We start from the raw sequence: 26,258 nt of genomic DNA, 5'->3' as shown, positions 1-26,258 counted from the left end.
AAGTCTATGAACCACAGATGGACTCACATTTAGCCATCTGGCCACTTCTGATTGACTCTGCCCTGCCTCTAGTCTCCCGATGGCTCTCCATCGTAGTTCTTCAGGCAAATGATGCCTAGAGGTCATTATTACGAATTGGCTATCTCAGATTTTCAATGTCGCAATCACAGTAAAATTTGTGTGCTTTCTCTCAAACTTGGACTTTTATGCTCCAGGCAGATGACGTAAGCCGAGTGCAGCGCCACTAATTTGCATATTGCAATTTTACTCAGCTACTCTTAGTGGACAACATATGCAAATTTTGCACGGTTTGGCTTACTTTTGAAAGAGTTATCGCTATTTTTGTGATTTTTCCTTAATTTATGATAACCAGTGTAGTTTAAATCTGTAACAAATAAAATAATAAACACAATACATGTTTATTGTCATTGCAGTAAACATTTACCGTTGGATAAAAGATCAAATCTAAAAGAACAAGCATACAATACAACTGAATAACATGCAATTTTTATGAACACTGAAATTTATAATACAAATTTTATGTAAAAAAATCATTAGGGTAAACTAACCAGTGAAGGAACACTTAAGCTTCGCTTGCCTTTTAAAAAATCATATTAATTTCTAAATTCGTAATTTTAGTTAAATGACAGTGTCAACATATTTGTTACTAATTGCAAATTATGTAAAAAAAATTTAGAGAACTTACATAATATTGTTTTAAAGTTTTGGAGGTTCAAATAACAAGTAGTAAGAAGACCAAGTGAAGGAACAGCTCTTACCAGTGAATGAACACCCAGTAAAGGAACACTTAATTTTGGTTATTTTTTAATGCTCTTTATGAATTTATTAGCCATGCAAATATTTAAAAGCAAGCCTATTCTTGAAATTATAACATATAATACTTGGAAAATGTTAACTTTTTTTTGTAATCACGAATTGAAAATTAAATTGTTAGCATATTAACACATACTGTTCATTCACTGTGAAATCTATGCCCAGTAAAGGAACATGCCTGTTCCCTCACTGGTTAGAAGTTGTTTTTCGTATTTTTAACATACTTTTGATGCGGAACATCACTAAAGGTACAAGAAAATTAAAGTTCATTTTTTATTTTCATTAACTTAGAAAAAAAAACAGTAAAGGAACACTTGTTCCTTCACTGGTTTTTCATCGTTTGGTGATCCAGTGAATAAACACCCCCTTATCTCAGTACTTTATTATGCTATGATGCTTAAAAAAGTACAAAACGTAACTTCAATAACTATATTTTGAATTCTCTTTTTCACAGTGAGAAAAATAAAACTATTACATGCAATTAATACCACTTCAAACATATAAATACAAACACTCGCCTTATAATTTTTTCAGGGAAACAAGATGTTGCAGAGATAATAACAAATTCAAGAATTTTTCCAGAGAAGTCTATTAGACCAGGTAATCCAAAACATTGCTAGATGACTTCCGATTGTTTGGCAGTAAGCTATTGTTACCAAACAATCCAAAAAAAAATTTCAAATTCTTATTTTTGATCGATATATATGAAATGTTCCTTCACTGGGTAGTGTTTTTCACTGGTTGGTTTACCCTATAACGACATATATTTATTAAAATTGAACCTGTAAAAATTTCTAGACTGTTTAAAAAATAGCATAGCTTTAAAAAAATTCTTTAAATTAAATACTATTTTTATAATAGTAGAATCAAACTGCATTTTTTAAATTTGATTAAATCAAATAAAATAGTTTTCATTAGGTTTCATTAAATTACACACTACCATTTATAAATAGGAATAAAAAAAACGAGGTTTTATTTAGAAATTGATTGAGATAATGTATAGTTTTGTATGAATTTGAGACAAGTGCCAGTTCTTTTATTTGAACTCAAATTAAATAACTACTTATCTTTCAAATTTGCTTTTGAAACTCTTTTTTTTCTTTCAATTTTAACAAATAAGTTTTTTTTTTATTTAGCGTATATATTTTATTTAATAGATGCAACATGACGATTAAAGCAAATAAAATGTTAAACAATTTAGTTTTTATTTTTAATACTAAATATATATTAAGGAATTTTGCCTCTTTCACATTGCAAGCATTTTTGCTTTAAACTTTTTTCACTTTTAAACAATTTTTTTATTTCTCATGTTTATGGTTTCAAACTAAACATTTTTATTTAATTAAGAATTAAAATCTTTTATTCCTTTATTAAAAACAGAAAACCAAGTAAGAACTCCAAAAGTATATTCTGAACATCTAAATAACGTAATTTTCCTTACTTTAAAAGCATAATTTCATAAAACTTTTATCTAGCAGTTGCAAACATAATTATCATTTAATATATTTGTCCCGTTATTCTCAAAAAATACTCACGTAACATCTTAATTAAGATTTGAAATAACTTTTTTTGGTAAAAGTTTAATATCTTTGTTTAATTTAAAGCAACGGATTGCATAACTGAAGCTCCAACTTTGCAGAAAAGACGAAAGATGGATCGTTTAACAAATACCGCTGATTACAATTCATTCTTCCGTCAAAATTGTTTTGACAATCATAAGCACTTCTTTTTTCTTCCATATATTCAGTTTCTGGTTCATGTATTATTATAAGTTTTCGATAAAAATTCAAGATTTGAGTTAAGATTAAGTTCCATTTTCACTTTAACTTAAATTTAAACTCTCGGCATATCATTTTCACTATTGCAATTATTTCTAACACAAAATACAGTAAAAATCTATCTATTTAAATAAAGCAGAATGTTTTATATGTATGTGTTTATATACAAACCCACAATTCTGGTGTATATACATTTATACACAATGGACCTAACTGTCTATTTTAAAACTCTCTCTAACCACCGGTACGCTCTCAACATCAAAATGAAAGAGTTTTCCATAGGATTTGATAGAGATTTTATAATGAGAGCAGATTGTTAACTTGCCTATCTAATTAATCAATCAAAGATTATTGAGCCGTGGTGGTACAGGAGATAGAGCAGGGGTTTCCAACCTATATAAGGCCGGGCGCCGCAATTAAAAACACCAGTCAAATGGCGGGCTGCAACTTTATCAAAATTTTATATAGGACTCTTTTACGTTTGAAGGAACATTAAATATTACTGACAGATATTTGTTGTACAAAACAAACGTATTGAATTACAAATTAAAATTAGAAGTAGATTATTAAGCAACATACACGATTATTTTTGTATTCGAAAAAAAAATTTCTTGGATGCAAAGCCAGAGAAAAAAAATTTTTTGTCCTATTGGTATGTTAAATTTCACAGAAACGAAAAAATTAGATTTTTTTAACTAAAGAAAAGTATTATAAACCCATATAGATTTTTTTTCAAAAATTGCCCGCGAAAAATGACAACTAATATATTTTAGTTTGCGGGCCACAAAAAAAGGCTTCGCTGGCAACCAGCTAGTAACCACTGAGATAGAGCGTTCACCTCCTAATGAGGTGAACCAAGTTCGAATCCCAGCGATGGCTGGTCGATATAAATTCTGCACCCGGCTCGCGCCGACCACAGTGACGTAAAATATCTTCAGTGGTAGATGGATCATGGTCAAATATCCCTTGCTATCATGCTAATCGTGGGGGTTTCGTGGTTTTCCTCTCTATGTAACGTAAATACGGGTAAGGTATATCAAAAAAAGTCCTCTGCAAAGATGAACTTCTCCCAATACTTGATCTAAGAGTTCTCTTGTCTTCTGGATTGGGTTCAAAATTTCAAGGCTATGGAGATGGAACCCAAAATTAGGTCAGCTGCTCGACGACGGTTGTAAAATAAAATCGAAGATTATTCTCACCGCACGTTTTTATGAATTATTTATTTTAGGTTTCCTATTTTAGGTTATCACAAGTAAATCTACGCTAACAATTTCGTGAATTATGGTGAGGACTTCGCCAAATCTGTAATTTAATAGGTATATAAAAACACATGTTTCTTTTACAGACACATTTGAATTTGATACATGTTTCCATAAACTTAACTAGTGGAAACTTAACAAGAACCTAATGAAATAAAATTGAAATCATCTATTAAACCATGGAAGAAGTATGGTAAATAGTGAAAATCACATTTCAAATCATACTATATATATAAGTAATTTTTCTTTTAATGAATTTGCTAACTCAATTTACGGTAAATCAAAAGGTATGAAGCCGTACCAGGACGTAAAACAAATAATAAGAAAAAGTTTAAAGAAAACTAATAAAGGGGCACAAATTATTATAACTAATAACGGAAAAAAAATTCTGAATCTGAAAAATAACTATAAAGAAGGCGGGTAGAAAACATTATAAATCGGTTTCATTACCTCTTGAAACATATAGGTGAATCTAACCATCTCACTTCATCTCCACTTTGTTTCCTAAAGTAATTTTAAAAAAATTTCACAATTCCACCTTCTTCAGAAGATAGATTTATTCGATCTTGTTAGAGTTTTTACTTTTCTACGCTTAAATATTAATTTACGGCTTCTAATGTTGCATACTTTTCTGACCTCCCTTTTAACCCTAAATCTCAAACTATATATTAAGAACGGTTGTGATAAAATTCACTGTATAATAAAGAAATAAATGGAAAAAAAAATTTTGCAGTTGAAGAAAGTCTTTTATAAATGATTATTTACAAAATACAAAAGAAGAGTTCAATTTATTTTTTTTTCCTTTCTGATGATTTCCTTTAGCAACAGAGCAATTTTAAATACTACAGTAAATAAATAAATAACAAATATTCTCTTGCAGATGAAACGTACATTTATTTTAAACACAATAATCGAAAAGTGGGATCCTTCCGAGATCCTTTTTATTGTACTCCTTTTCGCTCTACAAAATCGTTTTTCGATTGAATAACACATGATTAATAACGCTACTCCCTCTAAAAACGATAATAAAATGCAAATGAAATACATGAATAAATTTAATCACTTCTATTGCCACCGAGAATATCATTTACTTATAAAACCAAAAAAATATTAGTAATTGCTCTTTGCGAGATAACTTCGAGCTCACTTCATCCGCGCAACAAACTGTGCCCGCTTGTCTTGGAGAATTCATGAATAATGCAGTGGGACTTAAAAATCCCTTATCTGTGATTACAATTTTGGAATCCGGCAACTGATAACACCGTACACCAAACGATTTTAATACTTGTTTTAAGAACGAAAACTTAAGAAAAGAACAGACGATAATATTTTAAACAGAACAATCGTCTAGAATAGATGAGATTACGGATATATAAAGTCTGAGCTTTCCTGTTCTGTTTGCAGGGAATATTATTTCCCAAAGCGTACACAAATGATTATTTTTCTGAAATACATAATCCTGCATATTCAAATTCTCTCGGCGATATTCCAGTAGGGATCTTATAATCCGAATAGAAGACTTCTATAAATGAGCTTTCATTAACTAAATACCTTATTAAGGAGTCTGCTTTCGTTAATTTATTAAATGAGTTTTCGTAAATAAGCGAATTTAATGCTTAAGAATTACTGAATGAGATTAGATTATAGTTGTAAATATCTAAGCTATTATATTTTAATATTGTTCTTGCATTCATATTGATATTTCAAACTGGTTCATTCAGATTAACTAATGATATCGGTATTTTATTATTATTTTGATTAAAACTTTTAAATTTTGCATCGCCTGTTTTAGTAAAAAAAATAGTAAATATTATATTGTGAGTTTCATCTGAAAGGAACGTTTGGCGTTTCATATGCGTATATATATAGTTTTTTCGTTTTTTTTAAAAATAAGTAATGCTAAGAATATTTTAAAGTTGTTGAAAGTATAACTTCAAAATTTTGCATTAGTATTGCTAAAACATATTTTATTGAAGGTTTTATATAAAAAAAAAACTTTTGGGCTCTTGTTCTGAGTAAAAAATGCTCAGTAAGTGAGTACAGTTTAATCTGTACAGTGAGTACGTAAATGTTTCACAATAATATTTTAACTGCCTTCATTCTATGATACTTTACTGACATAATGATACTTTAATTTTTATATTTTGAAGCAAATTAAAGAAATTTTAAGATAATTTGTTTTTTTATTTAACTTCTCTTGTAATTTTTTGAACAATAATTTACAAAAATATAAGGAGTTTGAAATAATACAGCGAAGCACGATGCATTCGAATTTGTTTTTATTAAAAAAATGCATCAAATCACGCTTTCATAGAACGCATTACTCTCATTCACTCTATAATTATAGATATTTATTTAAATCGACCAACAATTGTGAACAAATTTTGTTTGTTCTCAAGAGCACTAAATACAACTTCTGCTACAACTTATTTTATTTTCATTTAAGGTATTTCCAATTTTTTTTTAAATAGCGTAAATAAACTAGTTTGTTCCAAATAAATTAAACTATCTATTACAAGTCTAGGTCCCCCTTAATGTCATAAAACTTCGCATAATTTAGTCAAATTTAAAAAAAAAAAACTTAGCCCAGAAGCACAAGCTATCTGATAATATAAGCTAGAAATCTAGCTATCTAGAAATGAAAAATTCAGAAAAGCTAAGCATAAACTCTAATGCGATTGTGATCATATAATTATTTAATCGAATGATTTCCCAATTCTTCAAACGATGAAAATCTAATCATATGGCGCACTTGATTCTAAATTAATCCATCAAATGTCGCCACAAGTGAAAGAAAGAACATGATTCAAATCTTCTTTAGAGCTTTCCCTCCCAATCCAATATCACGTGATTGATGACAATGGAGGTTGGTGAGATGTGTCCCAACTCCTTTGAGCAGAAGCGATTCCAACTCCACTTAACTGAACTGCGGACAAAAGAACAGTCCTCGATTATGGATCGGTCCTCTTCATGTCCAATTCTGGAGATAGAGCGATACTTAACCCTTAATTACGTTCCGTGGTCGATTTAATCGAGGTCCTTATCAATTTTCAGTTCGTAATGTCTTCCCTTAGCCATAACGAGGCTTCTATTACCTTACCTGGTTATTAAATGCACCGTTCTATGTATGTAATCCCACTTACACATCGATGTATTTACAGATCATTACCCTTTTATTAAAGGTTTGATTATTGATCTAAGAAAAGATCTAATCTGGTACCGTTTTAAAGAGGGTTTTGGATTTATGACGCTAATGAACTTTATGCTGTGCTTTAATAGCTGCTGTGGGTAACATAAGCTATATTTGAGTAGTTAGAAACTAGGTAATTTCTTATGATGGTACTTTTCGTAGCTCTTTCACCAAGCACAGATATTTATATGAAAATTTTTTAATGCAAAATGGGGTTGGTTTTAATGCAACATTGTATTGTAATATCCTTCAAGGCATAGTTTTATATCCATTCAACAGCATAATTTGATATCCTTAATCTCATAATATCTGTATAAAAATTTTTTTTAAGTCAATATGATATTCATTTTAGTGTAACGTTTGTAGTGTAATATTCTTAATAGCATAGTTTTTGTATCCTTTCAACAGTATAACATTATATCCTTAAATTCTTAATATTTGTATAAATATTTTTCTAATTCAATATGACATCCCTTTTAATGTAACATCGTAATATCCTTAAGATCATAGATTTTTTATCCTTTCAACAGTATACCTTTTATCGTATCCTTAGTCAATGCAATTTCCTAAAAAAAAACTTTTATGAACAAAATCGAATCAATTTTAACATGAATAATAGCATACACGTCTGACTAGCTGAGTTCTTACAGTTAAACAAATTCCCCGCAAAAAAATAAAGTGAACACTTGAAAGGCCATGGCCTACTGTGCTCATGCCAGTTTTCTTGACCTTGGTCTCTGCAGGATCTCCAGTTGGGCGATAAGCTGAACGTGGAACCCCTAGCGTAAAAAAAAAATTGTGGAACGCTTCACGATTTTGGGTGTCATCCTCATGTAGGAGCCATGTTAAGCTTTGCCGTATCGTACCAATTTCAGTGTATGCACTGGCCGAAGCAAGTACTTCCACAAAAAATATCATTCAAAAAACTATAATCTCTGTTTCCAAAAAATTTTGAAAATTTTTTTTAAATTTTTTTTTATTTCCAATGAGCTGGACAATCGGTCCTGCCGATGAGCAGACCTAGTGCGTTCTCCAGAGGTGGTATCCACTCTTTCAGGACCACCACAATGGGTGAGATACCGTTGGTCATGTTAATTTGGACGTCTAGTTTCTGCCACATTAGATGGCAGCACCGAGACTATTTGGATGCTGAAGTGCACTAGGAATGAAGTGCACTTAATTTTGCCGGAAATGCCAATAAGGCACTCCAGGGATCTTTTACATGCCGACATGACCACTGAGGATTTTCTGCATCCCGAAAATCCGGTGAAATTTTGGAAATAAGTTAGGTCATTTTTAAATAGTAAAATTATACACTCTTGTAAAATAGTTAATAAAATAAATATTTTTTAAAAATCGCTTCAGTTAAAAATAAAGGAAAATTACTTAGTATCAAGTCAAGGTTTCTTAATTTTGTCTTTAATATTTGCTTTCAATTCATCCGCAGCATTGGTAAATCTTCGTGATTTTTTTGAAGTCTTATATGGAGAATTTGAGTACATTTTTGCGTACTCATCAAACGATACTGTACCAAGGCTAATTTTCGAAGAATGCGTTATTTTTAAAAACGTGCCATTTAAAATAACTAAAACAAAAAAATTAAATTAACTGAACAAATGTGCGTTCGCTAAAGCTTTAAAACCAAATGAAACACTTAAAACTGAAATGAACTACAGATACAAGTTTAGCGCCTTTAACTAAATCACTCATTTAATCCTCCGAAAGCACACGCAACTGATTCGATTCCGCAACGCGTAACTCTAGTTCTCCAACGGAAATTTAACCAGATCTTCAATTACTGCAAAAATTCTCTCATTACAGGAATTAAGAAACTCTGCAACTCTCACGACACCATTAATTGCTAAGCAAATTAGGGTAGACGATAAGGGTGTACATCATTTCACTAATTAGAGAATTTGAGAGTTTTGTGTTCCTTTGGTATAAATTCTTTGAAATTCCACATCACATACGAACTAAGTGGGAAGAATTAGCTTAATTAACATAACCATTTATCTATTATGTTCTGAAAGCGAGAACCCTGCTTTTCGCGGTCATAAAAGCGTCTATAATTTAACGGAATTTTGACCGCTTGGTTTTTAAAAGGGTTCGTTTGAAACGAATGATGTAAGATCACATTTTGTGGAACTTTGTTTAATGTAATAATCGGGTTATAACATCAGGTTTGGTTAGCGAATCGATAGACTTTGTGATGGCAATTAACGTCAGGTTAATGAAAATTATTTGAAAAGACCACGTTGTATAAGACATGCACGTGTTAATCTAAATAGAGGATAATTTGGTATTAAACTATTTTATTGCTGTAATCGCCATTAAAGATATGTGAAAGGCTACATTAAACATTAAAAAAAGGCTCTTTTAGGGTTAAGGAAAATGATTTGCTAAAATGAAAATGTATTTATTTAACACACTACAGCAACAAAAAAGATAATATTTTTTTAAAACATATTTAAATCACGCATTTTAGGTATGTTTTTTCTTTCGATAGAAAATATGCTTTAATTAAATTTCTCTGCTACTAATAAATCATTAATCTCTATCTTTTTTTTAAAGTCCTTCTCTAAAACATTAAATTCATTGAAGAATATTTACACTCATCAGAGAGTAAATACTGCATTTGTATAGCTTTTAATAATTGTATAAATTCAGGAAATATGAACTCTGAAATGAAAAAGAATAAGCACTAATATTGCAGTTATGTATAAGAAAAATATTTTGTTTGTCCACAAACTCTTTCATAGAAACCTTTGAACTTTAGAATGAAAACGGTATTATTGCTTGAAAAGTCTCTCTCTCTCTCTCTCTCTGTGTGTGTATATATATATATATATATATATATATATATATATATATATATATATATATATATATATATATATATATATATATATATATATATATATATATATATATATATATATATATATATATATATATATATATATTTAAATGTATGCATAAGATGCCAATAATGCTTAATTAGTTGTGTTTATAGGTAAAGCTGGTAATATGATAATGAGTTATTAATATTGCAAATGTAAGTATTGTTGGTATTACTAATTAAAATGCAAACGTAGCTAAATATTTTCAAAATCCCGAAACGTAATAGTACCAATAAAAATTCACATTCACTGCATTTTTTTTATATTTATTTCTTCCTCATGGATTTGGAAAACTATGTTTAGTATATTTCTCTTTAAAGAAAATTCTTATTTAGAAATTTAATAAAGAATAACAAATGTAAAATCAAATTTAAATAAATGCCAATAACTTTTAATATTAAGATGCATTTTTGAATAAGGTTATGTACTAAAGATACTTATCTGAATAAAGGTATTTAGTTACTAAAGATGCTTCTCTAAATAAAGGTATATATGTATTAAAGTTATTTCTCTGAACAATGGTATTTATGCATCAGAAATATGCTTCTATCAGTAAAGGTATTTTTATTCAGAGAAGGTTGGTATTTGCGAAGAAAATAGCAGGAGTTTAAAGAATAATACTTATTTCATTTATTTTCATTTTAGAAAATTAATAAAGTTGCAAAAGTCCGTTTTACATTACTTTCTTATTGTATCTGTTTTATAGTTTTGTTTTTGGAAATACCAATTCTTGCTCATCTTGTCAATCCTATTAAATATTAATGGTAGAAGGATGCAATACATCCATTTAATGTATAAAGATAATAAAATAATAACTGTACATATCGTACTAATAATTTCCATGAAATAATATGAAATGAAATTATATTTAGATTGAACTCTTGTGTTTTTATTATTTATATGCAAATTTTAATAAGTTATATTATTATTGAAAGTTAGATTATTATTATTAAGCAAAAATAAGCATATCATGGATCCCTTCGCCTCCTTTAAGTGCTTACGTAATATTTGAACGACCCCATATTAAGTTTTATCCACACTTAGTGACTAACATGTTGGTCTGAGAATTTACCACCTAACACAGCCTGACACTTCAATGATTAATAATAATTAAAAATCTTGAAATACATGTATTATGAATCTTCAATTTCAAGTCAGAGGTTAATTTTTTTTTGCAAAGCATGCATGACATAACCTGAATTCATTCTGAAGTTATAAAAAAAGCCAAGGGAAGTCAAAAATGCATTATCTTACTGAATGTCAGAGGCTCCAGAAACCCGATTTAAATCAATCAATCAATAAAATATGATTCCTTGACTTTTTTGAAGAAATAAATGAATCATAGCATTTCTTGATTTAGTGCTAAATAAAACTGCCGAGAAAAGATACTTAAACATAAACTTTATATTTGAACTTAGCAACGAAATATCTGCAGACATTTATGCATGTCTATTTGATACTTTGCAACTGACTTCTATTGAATATTTCACAAATCTATTCGAATCTATCTACAGAAATCTAAAATCAATGTGGTGTTGTTATTGTTTCTACACTTTAATGTATTAGATAAGTATTTTAAGTTACTTATTTGTATTATTTTAAATATTTTACTCATGGGCGTCATTCCTAAATTTCAAGCATACAAAAAAAATTCTAAAATGAACTAAATACCTGCAAAACGACTACTTATAATTATCACTCTCTTGTCTTTAACTTTAAGGAATTTAAATCCATAATTATTCACGAAATTTTTCTTTATTTGTCTAAAATATTCAGGTAGACTTTTAGAGATTTCAAAGGATTGACGGTGACCTATACCCCACCCCCAGCAAACGATGCCCACACGGAAAAAAATACTTGTAAAATTATTGTACAGTATGATAATAACACTTCTGGTAAAGAAAAAGAGCTTTGGTAAATAAAGCCAAATATATACGGTATTTAAACTAATAATTTGGTGATTTTTTTCATTTCCATGGTGAAGGTTTTCCAGAATTTCAGGTTTTCAAAATTATAGTTCTTATTACCACATATATAGTAAAAAATGCAAAACTGATAAGCGGATTCAACCAAATAAACGGTTTTTTTTCAGATCTCATGCTAAAATTACCAAATTTTTACTCATTTACTCAATTTTATCATCTAATAACCATATTATGTTGTTAATTTTACCAAATCATCAAACAGGAGCTTTGATCTAAACTACCATGCGTCTTGTTGCTCCTTTAGAACCAGAAAACTGGGTAAAAGTTACCATATTTTGCTAGCTTTGACTATACTTTTTTCTCAGTCCATGATTTTACATTTATGCATGTCTATTTCAAACTTCACAACTGATTTTCATTTATTTCACAGATCTATCAACACTAACCTAAAAAGAGTGTGGTCGTTCGTATCGTTTAAACAATCTTGAAACGTAACCATACATTTTATCTCATCTATTTTAAATTAAAAGTCTGTTAGTAACAAAAAATTTCAAAAATTAAATGCGTAAATGCACAATGAATGCATTTAATTTGAAAATGTAATTAAATTGTTATTGAGAGAATTAAAGATGATGTTTATTAATTGTTCATGTAAAATTTTAGCTAAAAATTAATTATTGATAGTAAACATCATTAAAGTGAAACACGATTAAATACTTCAACTTTTATTTGACTTATTCATTTTTTTTCTTCAAACGAAAACGAAAATCGTTTTAGAAAAATTAATGGCATATTTGCGATTGTACTAAACTCTAAAGATTGCAATTGTGCAAGAGAACTGTTTGATTGTGCAAGCGTCATCACCCGTAGGGAACGCGCAATCGTTACAGGCATTTGTTGTTCTGCTGAATTTGCATTTTTATACTACTCAGTGGAAAACGGAAACATTTTCGTTGACTCAAAGCATTGTTTAAATCCTTTTTCCTCGTGAATCCTCAAAAATGCATCGAATACGAAAAGAGTGTGAAACGGGAGGTAGCGAACAGAGGAGTAAATTTACTTTTAATGAAACTCCTCAGTTCGAAAACGAAATCGTTTTTATCATTTTTCCCTTTGTGGTACGTAAAGTGAGAGTATAAAAAAAAGGAGTTACTAAATGGTGGGAATGCTTCGTTATTTAAATTAAGTCAGAATGAGTTGAAAGGTTTTTATTGATTTTACCAACATTTATTTTTTAATGATACCGTTTCGGTTTTTGGTTGAAATTAAGAAATAAACAAATATTGCTTTTGTTTTCTCTTTTTTTTTAATCAAAGAATGTTTTTTTGTGCATTTCGAATGCTTTTGTAATTTGAAAAAATTGAAACGAACACTTCAGCAAAGAATTGCCATTTTCTGTTTTAGAAGAGCTTAGTAAGAAATCACACTGAGAAAAAAGTATGGTTAAAACTACCAGGATATGGTAAAATCTCCCGTGTTCTGGGTCTATGGGAATACCAAAAAGCTCAGTATTTTTTATCGAAGCTCTTTGGTAATAATTTTGTTAAAATTAACAATAAAATATGGTTTTATAATATTTGATGAAATTTTGTTAAATTAGTAAAATTTGGTAATTTTATAATTTATTCCGAAAATTTACTTTTCATTTTTGTATTTTTTATGAGATGTAGGTTGATAAGAACTATAATATTGAAAACCAGAACTTTTAGTAAACCGCTAACAAATGAATGGTTTAAAAACCTTGTGTTTCAGTTTTATTAACCAGAATTATCCCCTTTTTTTTAACAGAAATGCAATTGCTGTACAGTACGGTAAGTTTAACAGAATTTTTTCCCCGTTCTCAATGAAAATATTGCTTGAATTTAAAATACACATTTTTTGAATATTCGCATTGATTTTATTTACTAAACACATTTAGAATCAAACAAATTGTAATTTAAGATGTTACAATTATTTCAGAGGGAAATTCTTTTCATTTTCTGCAATCAATTTTTTTCGAATGAGATTCTGGTTAAACATCTAAATAAAATATTTTATGCAGTGCAACCTACTAATTTCACAAAATTGATCAGACCAAATTACACATTATATTAATCTAAGCCAATCACAACTGGCAATACGATTAAAACACTAACTCCCGCACAACTGTAAAAAATCATTACATATTTCGAGAAAGGAAGCTCAACAACTTTTTACTCTCGTCTGCTAAGGATATTAACGTTGAGATAAAATTTCAGAAAACTTGAATCGCTTGACTTTTGAATGAAATTTGTTTTTTCGTTTGAAAGTTTTTTAAACTTTTGATTTTTGAACACTTCTGAAAAAAATTTGAAATTTGAATTCTATCCCCAAAGAAATTATTTTTTTAGAAATCTTAGCATTTTAAATATGTTTAAACTATTTTTCATTCCAGTTGCTTACCATGCATAGTAAAAATAAATAAGCGATATTAGATTTAGATATACCTATCAACATACTTGATTTAAAATCGTTTGCACATTTTATCGAATACTATCTAAGCATTCTGAGACAATGGAATTTCCATTGTTGGACTTTCATATAGCGTAACTGATCAATACTTCTTTTGCTCAACTTAAGACTTTTTAATGAGATTCGAATTTTTATTTACCATCCACTGAGAAGAAACATGACCAAAAGCACATATTATATAATTTTTCAACATTTTGGAATGTTCGCAAACTATATTTTTTTCTTCTTTTAGTAGTGGCAACTGGTAAAGTAAGAAAACTTTTTTTAGTAAGGAAACTTTTGAACGCGAATAGAATAAATAAGGGGTAAATATTTAAGTGAAATCTTGTGGGTTATAATTAAGACATGAGTAGAATTTTTTAGAAAAATCACGTATTCTGTTCAGCAAATTTTTATTATCTTTTTCTAGAAATGTTGCGTTATAATAATTTCTATTTCTCATTATCTGAAATGGTTTATAAGGATTTTCCTATTTCTGAGTGTGGTTTTATAAATTATCAATATTTAGTTTACCAACATTCATTCAAAGGAAACTCTAAGGTAATCAATATGCCAGCTCTCAGGATTGCTAGTACTTTTAACCTAAAAACCCATTTTTACCATACAATTTACAAAACAAAAAAAACTTCATATACCGAAATATTTACTGTAAAACCATTAAATAACTGTAATTCAATGTATATTACTATAAATAAATATTACTGTTTCGGTATGAAATTTTATATATGGGTGATTTTCATGAAATATGACAATTTACAGTCTCTTGCTCCAAGATCTGACACTATACTACTAAAAGAACTTTTCTTTTTAAATTTTAAGAAATAGCACTACTGTTAGTATTTTAAAATGAAATTGTACTAGCATTGACTGTTTAGTATATTTAAAAAATTTAATTAAATTTCAAAATGTTATTTTCCTGGTATGTCACAAACAATATTTCCAATAATAACTAGCTTCAAAACATCCTATAAAATTTTCAATACCTAAATTTTTTTATCTCAACCGTTGTAAGCATTTCTAAAATATATGCGGATTGCATTATTTACAAAAATTTTGCAGAAAGTAATTTTTTCTGTCAATAATTTGTTTGTCACCAAAAAATCTGTCATTTTCCTGGCTACTTTTATTTAGTGATTTATAACCAAAATAGATAGCACCAGCAATCAATATCTTATGTTAACAGATTGATTAGAAAACCATCCTACCTGAACAAGTCTTATTGCCTGAATAAAGTACCAAATTTCTGTTTCAAAACCTATTTCAAAAAATTTTTTAAAGTGAATAGGTTTTTATGTTGTCATTTTCCTGTCTTCTTGAAATCATTAATAACATGAACTACATAGATTTACCTGAGTTATTTCAAGAAATCCTGTTGTTTTCTGCGGAATGTAAACATCTCAGGCCGAAATGTTAAATTAAAGTTAAATGCTATATAAGGGCAAATCGTCATTATCCTGGCTGTCATTTTCCTGACTTATGAATGCCATGACATTGAAACAGTTTCCAGAAAATTTTTTAAACCAGTTTAAACAGTTAATGTAAAGAGACAGTTAACAGTTACAGTTTAATGTAAAGAGAGAAAGCAAATATTAACCTAATACCAAGTTTATGTAAGATTGTAATATGCTTGAATGTAACCAAAGTTATTTTTTTTATTTAATGATTGATTATTATACACAATTTAATTTCTGTACATATCAGCAACAAAAACATTTTTGATTCTTTCTACAGTAGATAAAAGAATTAATTTAAGCAATTCATGGTCCATCTAACGCAAAGACTTAAGTTGAGTTACATACTATTAGCTTAAAATGACTGTTTATTTAACTTCTAAAGCTAATATGTCATTTTCCTGCCATTCAAAATTTGGTAAATTTCTATTTTTTTTCCCGATCAACCCACATGATAAAAATCGTAACTGTTTTTGCTACCAGTTGACAGCAGTCAACAAGCAAACAAATAGAGTCAACAAGTAGACAGATAGAGTGTTTCATTATGTATAAAAATTTAATCGGATCAAAATGTTTAAATAAAATGAGTTATTGCTACAAGAGTAAAAACAACATATCTTATTAACACTAGAAGGACTAAAACTTACTGAATACCTATATTGCCCAAAAGCAGTCAAAATGACTGTATTGTGAATGAATAACTAATCTGTGAAGAAATTTGCTTAAAATTAATTTCAATATTTTTTACATTATTTACAGTTATATAACAAGTTATTAGTAAATATTAACAATAAAAAAATTATATGTTGTACAAAAAGTCACAAAATTCTAAGAAATTGTGCCATTATATACATCATTGTTTTTCTAATTGAAATTAAAAAGCAGTCAAAACGACTTCCTTGGGCAATCTAGTGTTAACTAAATAAAGTACAGAAAAAGATTAAGCCTATGTATAAATTTTTTCTTTGACTAATGCAAGAGTATCATTTCTAAATGGCAAAAGAATAATTCTATCAAACAAAAGAAAGCATTTGTTTGAGAGCTATTAATGGCGAATGGGATATTTAAAGATAAATTATTTTATTTATTTTTTGAAACTGTCTTCAATTACTTGTTAAAGCTTCAACTTCACCAGAAGTACATTGATAAAGATTTTCTTTGAAATAAAAGCTTAAGGCTCATTTAAAAAAACGTATTTTTCGATTTTTTTTCTAGATTCATATCCTAAAGTAAGAAACTTAAGTTAACTGATATAAAAATACCTTTGAAAAATGACTCTTTTAAGTCAAAAGTACGAAACAAAACATTAATATCTTTATTCTTAAAAAAGAACTTATTACTGGGTACTTTTTTATTTAAATGTAGTATATTAAAAATAAGAAATATCTCGATACTCGAAAAAGCATTGTAATCTTTAAAAACCCTTTAACTAAAAATCTTTAGGGAAATATTCGTATACTTTGTTGGGATATATTCGAATTGAATAATTTTTTTATTATTTATAATATAATTAATTTTAACCTAGAATTTTTAATCACTTTTCTTAAGATTAAAAAGCTCTAATATTAAAAATCGTCTTTTGGTTTACATACTTGTCATTATTTGTTTAGATTATGTAACAACGAATTTCGTACAGCAATATCTTGTTTAGACAAGTTTTAGCACCTAATAAAAATTCAACTTTTTTCACTTTGTAGAATTTTTTTTTTCACTTTGTCTAATTTTATTTAAAAGTCGTGTTATGGATTAATTTGCCAGTACTAGTTCAGTGTGCTTCTTGTTGAATTCTGACTATGATGGAAGAATTTTTTGACATACTTTATCACTTAATAAAACTTTAGCCAAAAATTTCTAGTCATTTCGTGCAATATAAGCCGAAAGGTTTCACAGTTTACTGATGCACTACTGCTAGTCAATTGCGGTTCTTAATAAATTCTGATCATGAATGGATTAAAATTATATTTTTAAGATTTATCAAATAGTAAAATCTTCACTGACTATGATGGGAGAATTTTTGACATAATTTATCACTTAATAAAACTTCAGCCAAGAACTTCTAGTCATTTCGTGCAAGATAAGCCAAAAGGTTTCGTAGTTTACGGATGCACTATTGCTGGTCAATTGCGCTTCTTAATAAATTCTGACCATGAATGAATTAACATTATATTGTTAAGATTTATCAAATAGTAAAATCTTCACTGACTATGATGAGAGAATTTTTTACATAATTTATCACTTAATAAAACTTTAGCCAAGAATTTCTAGTCATTTCATGCAAGATAAGCCAAAAGGTTTCGTAGTTTACGGATACACTATTACTGGTCAATTGCGCTTCCTAATAAATTCTGACCCTGAATGGATTAACATTATATTGTTAAGATTTATCAAATAGTAAAATCTTCACTGACTATGATGGGAGAAATTTTGACATAATTTATTACTTAATAAAGCTTTAGCCAAGAATTTCTAGTCATTTCAGGCAAGATAAGCCAAAAGGTTTCGTAGTTTACGGATACACTATTACTGGTCAATTGCGCTTCTTAATAAATTCTGACCCTGAATGGATTAACATTATATTGTTAAGATTTATCAAATAGTAAAATCTTTACCTTGCTTATACACTCTGCATGTATAAATCAAATGATGTCTTACTGTTCACAGGTTAAACAAATCGAGTCATCGGTTCTTCGTATTGAATTCTGACCGTGAGTGTAAAAAGAATGTATTATTAAGATTTATTAAATAGTGAAATATTTAACTAGAACTTTTTTCCACTGTAGATATCAAATGCCATTTCCCTATTCGCAGGTTTGACAATACTGATCACCTGTATTTTTTATTGAATTCTGGACATAAATGTATTGGCGATGTATCATTACGATTTATGAAATAGTGAAATGTTTACAGAACATTTTTCACTCTGTAGTAGTCAAATGCCATCTCATTGCTCACAAGTTCAACAATGGTCACCTAAGATTTTTAACACTGGAAAGACTGAAATACCTATATTGCATAAAAGCAGTCAAAATGAATGCATTGTGAAAGAATGACTAATGCATAAAGAAATTTGCTTGAAATTAATTTTTAATATTTCTGATTTTATTTTCAGTTATATAACAAGTTATTAGTAACTATCAACAGTAAAAATAATTATAAAAGTCACAAAATTCAAAGAAATTGTGTCATTATATACATCATTGTTTTTCTAATTGAAATTAAAAAGCAGTCAAAATGACTTCCTTGGGCTAACTACTGTTAATTAATTCTGACTACAAATGGATTGACAAATTTAACATTGCATGAAAAAAAATTTAAAAGTAGAATCATTTGTAAAAATACATAACTTAGTTTTGAAATTTTTTTTTTCGTTGTTGAAATTCTACATAAAATTTTTTTTAAAAAATCCGATATTTTTTGGACGATTCAACTTTAACAGACTTTAAAACTTATTTCAATCTAAACTAAAACGCATTGAAATATACCGAAAAGGGAACACAGAAATTTACATAAATATGTAAATACAAATAAGAATTTTCGATAACAATGACTCTTGCTGGAAACTAAGCCGACTAAATCTTTGAGAACAATTCATATTTCTGTAATTCCATGCAAACATTTCTATGAATAGCTAGTTGCACAGCAAACTGTTTACTCGAAAGACGTAGATTCATTAAATGCTATCTGAATAAATCAATCCTTTCTAGATACTTGAAAACAGAATTCTAAATTTGTTTGGTTGTTCAAAAGATCTATTATTGCATACATATGTTAGTTGTGTGTTGTGTGAGAGTTTATAGGGTGTAAACAGTTATTCATTTACGAACGTATCTGATGTTGTTTGGCATTATTGTAACTAGAATACTTCATGGAAATTAATTTTCAAAATAGAAAAAATAATAAAAGCAAATAAATAGTAGATTTAGTTTTTATGAAGTGTTAATATTATTTCTGTTTCTTTACGTAAATATTTTTTATCCATATATTATTTAAAGTCTGTAAAAACAAAAGAAACAAAGAATTTTGGAAAAACGAACAAGTTTATCAGTTCAGATTTCAAGCAATATTAATTTTTCTGTTTAAAATAATTTTTTTTTAAAAATAAGACAAATAATAAATTAAAACTCTTTGTAATTAGCTTCTTTCCATAAAATAAATAAATAGTTTAATTTATTTATCTCAATCAAATCTTTTAACTGTATCTTTTTCCTATTTATAAAAATGGAATAGATAATAACGCATTTAATATATTTTCTTTTTCAGACATAAAAATACACTGTGAAAAAAGCTTCTTAAAATTGAGCAAAATAACTCCTTAACAAATAATAGTTGAATTCGGAAAATCCGTGCTTTCAGAATTGAAACAGCATGAAAAGAATTTTGGTATTAGTAATTCTAGTGTAGTTTTGGAACACAAAAAATACAAAATACTTTCTCTTTAAACTTTCTCATAAAAAAATTTTGCAAGAAATTAACCGTTCCCTTATTCAACCATTTGTTGTACGAGAATTCAAAAAATAAATAATGAAATGAAACACAATCATCACTTCCTTATATATTTTATTCTTTACTGAAACAGATCCTTTAATGGGGAAAAACTGAAAAGGTTTCCGTTCGAATTTTACAAACGAAAGGGGAAAAAAAGTATGAGTCGAAAAGAAATTTAAGGAATAAAATTTTAAAATAGATATATCGTTTTAATGCTTTCTTTTTTCATGCGAAGGGCAGAAATAAGAAATGGACTAGAACTTGTAACATCTTTTTCGTCAGACGATAATAAAGCATTACGACTATTGGTCCTTCAAGCATACGGTGACTTCAAAATAGTCCAATCGCAACAGATGGGGGATAAAATGAAGATATACAAAGAGTATCATGACTTTATTTGCCATTTTTTTCTATGGAGGAAAACCTATTTGCATGTTTTTTATTTGAGTTTGGAAATAAACTCCGAATCCGAATATTTGATGAAGTAACCAAGCAATAAACGGAAATATGGAAGGGTTTTTTTTTTCTTCGATAACGCAAAGGAAAATATTGAAAGCTTCTCTCTTCACTTAGAAAAGAAAGATGAGAAATGCCTTCAGGCAAATATGAATTAACTTTCGCGCTAAAATATTTTTTGCACACTATGAATTGATTTCTGAATCGGTATTTATATGAAAACGAGGTTGCTAAAGTCGTTTTCCTTTTGCTTCATTAAACATTCTTTTTCTGAATCGTATTATTTTTATTGATAATGTTATTTGTCCCTTTCCGTGAAATTGAACTCTCTGTTCCTCATTATATATTTCTACATTACATTTCTGAAATGAATAATTAATAAAAGTTGTTTAAGACATTGAATAAACACGGAAAGGGGTAATTGAGCGTTAAGCCTGCTCTCATTACAAATATAATTGGGTATAATATAGCCTACGTCACAGATTGTGTTGTTCCTACTAAATTTAACCCATGAACGGCATTTTCTGCGAGCCTAACTTCAAGCCACAAATAAACAAACGAAGTGTTCGATCGTTTAAATAGCTGCTCGCCAGATTTTTATGCATTATAAAGAAAAGTTATTGAAACTAAATACAACTAAATAAACAACAACAACTAAAACAAATAACAACAACTACTAATAACAATAACTAAATAAACAACAACTAAATTCCATTCGTTTAGCATTGCGTCATACTAAATCGAAGTAGTTGTGTTTTTTTCATATTATACCCAATTCAATATTATTGATCTTTGTAATATAAGTGCATAAAATTTAAACCAAATCTATGTAAATTATTAGGTATTCACTACTTTTCTTTAACGTATGCTAAAATGCATGACTATCAGTAAATTCAGATTCATTTTCGATATTTATGTATTTTTGTGTGCGAAGCGATTATTAGCGATGGTATATTATTCTACAATCATAATCACTGAGTGAAATTATGTAAACTCATTGTGCAATCATAGGAGAAGTTGAAAATAACTTTTACTTTGGAGTAGGTACCACAACATTAAAACACCGGCGATTTCTAGAGCATTGCACTGCCGTAAAAAATGAAATAGAACAATTTAAATTAAGGAAATAAGTAATTTAAAACATTATTTCAAAAGCACAAATTTAATTATTGATTTTGAATTCTAATTTAAGTAAGAGCTGTGGAGAGCTCGCTAGAAATGTTCGAATCAAACATATACTTAAACATATACTTAAAATAACCTCCGAATGCCACGAAATATTATTACTAAGTAAATATAAATAATAAATCACATACTTCTATTTTTTTTATACGAGAGTGAATGCTATGGCCAATGATTGAGGTTAAATATAATGTTATACAAATCAACTCCAATCTTAAAACAAGTTAAGGTGAACTATTGCTTGCAAATTAATCCTTCTTGAACTTGACTACTCGTTAATATAATTAAACGAAAACGTGGTCCATATGAATATCTCATAAAGGTTACAGAAAATTTATACGAAAGTACAGTAATATCTATTTTATTCGAATGATTCATTTATTTTACGGTAATTATTGCTGCAAAACATGCGGTACATCGATTTTTTGATAGGTTCCGGTAAAATTAGATTTTGCGGTACTCTGAGTGCCGGTGCTTTTTGCCGTAATTTGATTCAGAATTTTTTTCAGTGTATAAATCGCATTTTATTACGTTTAAATAAACTTGAAAACAAGTATACGATATAAATAAAATTGATCTCTTATTATTATAATTTTATATTAATATTCATAGGTTCCCTTTATTTTCAGAACTTGCTTACAATTTTTTGATTTTGAAAGCTTTCACAACTGAGCGTAATGTAAATATACATATTCTACTCTACGCTCAATGTAAAAAAAATTTTATCAATTTACGGAAAAAAGTATGTGCAATTAGGGTGTCGTTACTTTTTATCGTAAAATCCATTTTTATTGGAATATGTTACAGAATAAAAAAAATCTTATATCCCGTAATTTTTACAGTAATAATTACATAAAAATCACTGAATCATCCCAATTAAACTAATATTACTGTAAAAATGAATTTTATGGATGATATATCCAAAGTGCCGTTAGTTTCTACCTTAACTTGATTTGTAACAATTTACATTGCAGAGGTGCAAAATATGTGTACATTATTTCAATGTATAAAAAGCTATAAAGGAATTAATTACAAGCAAATCGTATTAAATTCTCTAAAAAACATGTATTTGCCGTCAACAGATTCTGGATAATATCAGATCAAAGTCTTATATCGAATAGTCATTACCATAAATTTCTGAAACAATTGGTACATTATTTAAAATTAATAAAAAATATTTTAGATTTCAAAAAAAAATTCTTAAATATATCATCCAACCTTGAGATTACTTATTATATTTTTGTAATATGTCCCACAAGATTTTATAAGTTATAAGCGATGTCAATAGATTCGGGATAATATCTGTTCAAAGTCTTATATTGAATAGTCGTTACCATAAATTTCTGAAATAATTGGTACATTATTTTAAATTAATAAAAAATATTTTAGAATTTAAAAAAAAAATCTTAAATATATCGTCCAATCACGAGATTAACTTATTTTATTTTTGTAATATGTCCCACAAGATTTTGTAAGTTATAAGCAATGTCAATAGATTAAGGATAATATCTGATCAAAGTCTTATATTGAATAGTCGTCACCATAAATTTCTAAAACAATTGGTGCATTATTTTAAATTAATAAAAAATACTTCAGAATTTAAAAAAAATCTTAAATATATCATCTAATCACGAGATTACTTATTATATTTTCGTAATATGTCCCACAAGATTTGATAAGTTCTTCAAAGTTGACCAGTACATTTAATTTTAAGAGATAAATTCGCGTTAGCTAACTGAAATGATATTTTCTAAAACTTTTCAACTGCTTTTTTCCCTGGGGACTGTCTCTAATGTGAAACGTTTGTTTGAGAAAACTTACAATGTACCCTTACCTCCCTTGGCAGGCAGCCACACACACACACTTTTGGCATCTAATCTAGCGAAAACTTAAGTTTTATGAACTTTAACTTACGTGACACTCTGTTCTTTAATAAAGGTTCGAAAGGAGACAAGGGAAATATTGTTTGAGAATGAAACTTTTTCCATTCTCTCTTTCGATTTAGTCTCAATAGAAATTTTACAGGTCATTTTCGTATCTATATAAAGATAAAAAAAATCGTACAAGGTATATTATTAGTTCTTGTTAAATTCATTAGGTAATTAAAAAAAATGTGAATCTTAATAGATTTGTAAACTTCTGCTACGTGATTCTCTAATTATGTTCATGGATTTTTTTTTCAGAAAACGAAGAAATTATTCATTTATTTATTCATTATTTCAATTGGAAAATGCTTGTTTTCAACGATGGTTGACATGAGTATAATTTTAAGAGCATTCTTGGAATTAGCTAAAGTCTATATAATAAATATTCAATAAATTTGACTAAGTTCTATGTTAAAATGCCATTTTCTTGTACAATTGAAACATCAAAAAAAATTGCTGTCATAGTTTCTTCTAATAAATGTGCTGAATTAAGCTTGCAAAATTAGCACAACTTACAAAACACAATAAACCTAGTTTTTCTTTTTAAACTTATTTAGATATTTCCTTTTATTTAAATGCATAATTTTAATACCATTAACATTTCAACATTATATTTCTTATTTCATTTAATTATTTTTATAATTTTTCGAGGGAATAGTTCTACAATTAGTTAACTTTTTGAGTCATTTTCTTACTTTGGAAGCTAAATTTTTGTTTTAAGAGAACATTAAATCTAAATAGATAATCATGATATGAGTGTCGTTTCTCAAATAGTCACATAAAGAGAATATTAAACCTAAATACTAGATTGTCATAATCTGAGTGTCGTTACTCAAATAGCCACATAAAGAGACTATTAAATCTAAATAGATTGTCATAATCTGAGCGTCGTTTCTCAATTAGTTATATTAAGAGAATATTAAAACTAAAATAGATTGCCATGATCTGAGTACCATTTTTCAAATAGTCATATTGAAAGAAAATTAAACCGAAATAGATTTTTATGATCTGAGTGTTTGTTTCTCATATGGTCACATAAAGATAATATTTTACCTAAATCCATAGTCATAATCTGAGTGTCGTTACTCAAATAGGCACATGAAGAGGATATTAAACCTAAATAGATTGTCATAATCTGAGCGTCGTTACTCAAATAGCCACATAAAGAGACTATTAAATCTAAATAGATTGTCATAATCTGAGCGTCGTTTCTCAATTAGTCATATTAAGATAATATTAAAACAAAAATAGATTGCCATGATCTGAGTACCATTTTTCAAATAGTCATATTGAAAAAAAATTAAACCTAAATAGATTATCATGATCCGAGTGTTTGTTTCTCATATGGTCACATAAAGAGAATATTTTACCTAAATCGATAGTCATAATCTGAGTGTCGTTTCTCAAATAGTCACATAAAGAGAATATTAAACCTAAATACTAGATTGTCATAATCTGAGTGTCGTTGCTCAAATAGCCACATGAAGAGACTATTAAATCTAAATAGATTGTCATAATCTGAGCGTCGTTTCTCAATTAGTTATATTAAGAGAATATTAAAACAAAAATAGATTGCCATGATCTGAGTACCATTTTTTAAATAGTCATATTGAAAGAAAATTAAACCTAAATAGATTATCAGGATCCGAGTGTTTGCTCCTCATATGGTCACATAAAGAGAATATTTTACCTAAATCCATAGTCATAATCTGAGTGTCGTTTCTCAAATAGTCACATAAAGAGAATATTAAATCTAAATAGATTGTCATAATCTGAGTGTCGTTACTCAAATAGGCACATGAAGAGGATATTAAATCTAAATAGATTGTCATAATCTGAGCGTCGTTTCTCAATTAGTTATATTAAGAGAATATTAAAACAAAAATAGATTGCCATGATCTGAGTACCATTTTTCAAATAGTCATATTGAAAGAAAATTAAACCTAAATAGATTATCATGATCTGAGTGTTTGTTTCTCATATAGTCACATAAAGATAATATTTTACCTAAATCCATAGTCATAATCTGAGTGTCGTTACTCAAATAGGCACATGAAGAGGATATTAAGCCTAAATAGATTGTCATAATCTGAGCGTCGTTTCTCAATTAGTCATATTAAGAGAATATTAAAACTAAATTGATTGCCGTGATCTGATAACCATGTTTCAAATAGTCATATGGAAAGAAAATTGAACCTAAATAGATTATCATGATCAGGTGTTTGTTTCTCACATGCAGTCATATTAACAAACATTATTAACATTTTGCAAATTTATAGTACTTTAAATAACTAAGGGAAAACTTACAATTGATCTAGCTTAAAAGTAAAATAAAATTAAAAAAACGTATAACGTACATCTCATTTATCTAAAATGTATCACT

General features: G+C 28.1%; 1 protein-coding gene and 1 non-coding gene across 2 annotated transcripts in view; one reads left to right on the top strand and one right to left on the bottom strand.

Annotated features, from left to right (window-relative positions):
• The window catches only part of LOC107451674 (uncharacterized), a 291,208-nt gene that overhangs the window by 44,881 nt on the left and 220,069 nt on the right, over positions 1-26,258 (top strand). The window lies entirely within an intron of this gene.
• On the bottom strand, positions 7,854-7,961 carry LOC122270328 (U6 spliceosomal RNA). The gene has a single exon (XR_006225734.1). It is a non-coding gene; the product is annotated as a U6 spliceosomal RNA (small nuclear RNA).

The sequence above is a fragment of the Parasteatoda tepidariorum genome, chromosome 1 (genome assembly GCF_982258835.1).
Source record: "Parasteatoda tepidariorum strain Cologne lab strain chromosome 1, Ptep-v5.0, whole genome shotgun sequence".
Taxonomy (NCBI): domain Eukaryota; kingdom Metazoa; phylum Arthropoda; class Arachnida; order Araneae; family Theridiidae; genus Parasteatoda; species Parasteatoda tepidariorum.
Note: the sequence above shows the minus strand (reverse complement) of the source record. Positions and strands in the feature narration are given on the sequence as shown.